This window comes from Myxine glutinosa, chromosome 11 (genome assembly GCF_964187855.1).
Source record: "Myxine glutinosa chromosome 11, kmMyxGlut1.1, whole genome shotgun sequence".
In the NCBI taxonomy this organism is placed as follows: Eukaryota; Metazoa; Chordata; class Myxini; order Myxiniformes; family Myxinidae; genus Myxine; species Myxine glutinosa.
In genome coordinates, this window is record NC_136271.1 from 7,883,475 (window position 1) to 7,886,591 (window position 3,117).

Below are 3,117 nucleotides of genomic sequence, written 5' to 3' on the forward strand. Positions count from 1 at the left end.
GAAAATATCATGGTTTTGGATCTGAAATGGTGGAGAACAGCTGTCTCAAAGACCTGGAGGGAAGAATCAGATTGATGAGAATGTGGAAGTTGGTACCACAGGCAGGGAAGAAAGAGGAATGAATGAGTGGAGGGTCAGCAGTGATCCTGGATTCCAGTAGTTTCACTAGATCCTGGATTCCAGATTCCAGTAGCTCCCCAAGCTCTGTGTGAGCTGTGTTCCCCAAATATTCCTGCAGGACACACAAGATCTGCCAGCAACCATCTTATGGTGAGACTGCCAAAATCAAGACTCTCTATTCACCTTCACTCCTCTTTTCTCCTGCCCCTGGAACAAACTCCCTCACTCTCTTCAATCCCACTCCTCCCTCCAGGTCTTTAAAACAGCTGTTCACCACCATCTCTTATCTTCCCCCATCAAAAACCTTGATCTTTTCTACCCCCGTTAATTCACCCCAAATCCACCTTTTTCAAATTCCGTTTTCTTTCCTGAAACTCCTAATTGTGTCCATTTGTTTTATCCTGTGTACTCCACCCCAGCCCTCTGCCCTCCACAGATCTACCGATGTTCTCAAGTGTTGTACTTCCCTTTATCTCCCTCTCTCGTCTCCCGCTCCCTTTATTATACGTTTTAGGTGTTAGCTCTTATACGAACCTCGGCTACACCAAAAAAATACCATACATTCATTACCGAGTTGCAATTTCTATTGTTTGCGACTCCTGTCTGTGAATCACTAGTGTGGATAAGTTCTTGTGATGCAGTATGGATAAGTTCCAAATTAACATTCCAAGCCAGAAAAAAGACAATTTGCCATGAAAAGCACATTATTCAGTTTTATGGGTTTAAATTTTTTTTCTTTAAAATGTTTTTTAAAACATTTAAAATTTTAAAAACAAAAAAATTAACAAACATTTTAAATGTTTTGCCAATAACTTTGCTGATAAAACAACAAGTTCCCATCAGGCTTTTAAAATTTAATAGCAAAAGAAAAAGTAATTGAGAAGTTTTACTGCAATACAGTTGTTTGTTTATGTCTGACAGAGTGGTCAAGGCTATAGAGACTTTAAAGACCTTCATGCCAGCTGACATTCCCAGCTTCCAAGGGTTCCAGTTGGATGTGAGTCAAGAGCTGAAACTAATCTCTAACTTGTCCTTTTGGAAAGGTAAGTGGCAAAGGAACAAGGCAAGTATTGAGAAGAAAATGCTCTACTGTCATTACACCTATTAGTGCTTTTAATGCACCTCTCACCCTTCACCTTAGACAACACACACAGGAGAACACAAATCCTTTCTTGAGCAGAAATATATATATATATATATATATCAGATGCCTCAGGAAGGCGGACCTGACACTTAAAGTGAAGCAGGAAGAGGGTTTATTAGCCCATCCCCCGCACAGTGAGACATGGGGTTTTGCAATTGTGTGTGTGTGTGTGTGTGTGTGTGTGTGTGTGTGTGTGTGTGTGTGTGTGTGTGTGTGTGTGTGTGTGCGCGTGTGTGTGTGTCTCCATATGTGCGTCCGTCTGTCAATCCAGGCCATAACTTTATTTTATTTTTTACCAATTAAGCTTTTGTCATCAAATATTTAACAAACCTTTATTATGAGAATATGGAGAGAACACAAATGAATAAAATGTACAATTTTTAAACTGTCATTTTCGTCAATTGGGAGGGGGGGGAGGGGGAGGGGGAAAGGGGAGGGGGGGTAAAGGGGCGGGGAAGGGGAGGGGGAAAGGAGGGGGATGGGGGAAAGGGTAGGGGGGGGGAAATGGGGGGGGGGGGGAAGGGAGGGCGAAAAGGGTTTCCCCCTTGACTTCCGTTTCCGGTCCCTGGAGCAAGGAAGCGTCTTGGAGCTCTCTGCACGGCAGCAAAAGTTATAGTATTTTTTCCATTCGTGTTTTTTTTTTTTTTTTTAATACAACATCGAGGCTCGTGAAAGAGCCAACATTAATCACACAAAAAGACAAACCGACACACAAAACACAAAAAACAAGGGGAGCGCGGCAGACAAGATGGGGAGAGAGGGGGAAGGACACAAAAGAGAGGGGGAAGAGGGGGAAGGACACAAACACAACATTTGAGAGCAGGGACATCGGGTGTTCGTCAATCGTCAATGATCGTCAATCAGTGTTCGTCAATTCCTACTCGTTTTTTTATTGTGCATGTGTTGCAGGGTGTTTTCCAGTTGGTGTTGATTTGCAGTTCTTGCAAACTTTTGTATAATTTAATCCTTTTCTGTCCCACCGCGTGCGCGGCCTATTTATCTCGGCTTCCCCACCCCCATAGGTGTTCTGTGAATTTAAGTTCTTTCCTTCGCTGTATTGCTTATTTCTTAGATTTTCTCTTCTCCCCCTAACTTCCCCGAACATCGACCACTTGTCTAACGTTTTAAATCTCTTCAAAGTCTCTTCACGTCTCTTCTCGTCTCGGGAAGTCACGTGACGTCACGTCTCTTCAAAGCTGTGCATGCGCGCACGCTTTCGAAGTTAATAAGTAACTGTTCACAATTGTGTTTTTGTCGTAATACCGGCTTTACCACAGGTCGAAACTTTATCTTTCTTTCGGTGTGTAGGTAACTATTGGTGTGTCTCTAATAGTATTCTTGGTGTTGGTTTTTCATACCTGTGTACAGAATCGTCGGTTTCCTTTCGGCGCTCGCAATTCCTTTCGGTCTCTATTTTTCACGTTCCACGTTCGGTCTCTGTCTTTGTTTTCATCCCAACTCAAAAAAATAAAAAAATAGATATATATATATTCCCTTCTCTGTTCTTATCCGTTTCGTTCTTATTTGTTCGTTCGTTCTTTGTTCACGTCGTTAAAAAATGTTCCATCTGTCCCCTGAAGAATGGTATTCTGTCATATACTATAACACCTTTTTCTTCTTCTTCTATAAAAGGATGCTTTCGACTTGCTCACCAAATCTATTCATTCCAAAAAAAAAATCCATCTCTTAGAGTGCATCTTTCATTCATTCCCTAAACTCTCCAGAACTCCACCCATCCTTCAGCATCCTCAAACGTATTTTTGACTCGAAGGTCGCAAGAATCTCATTTTGCAAGAAATGTTCGTTTCCCATTAATCGTACATTTTTCAAAATCCAATCTCACCCCTCCCCTC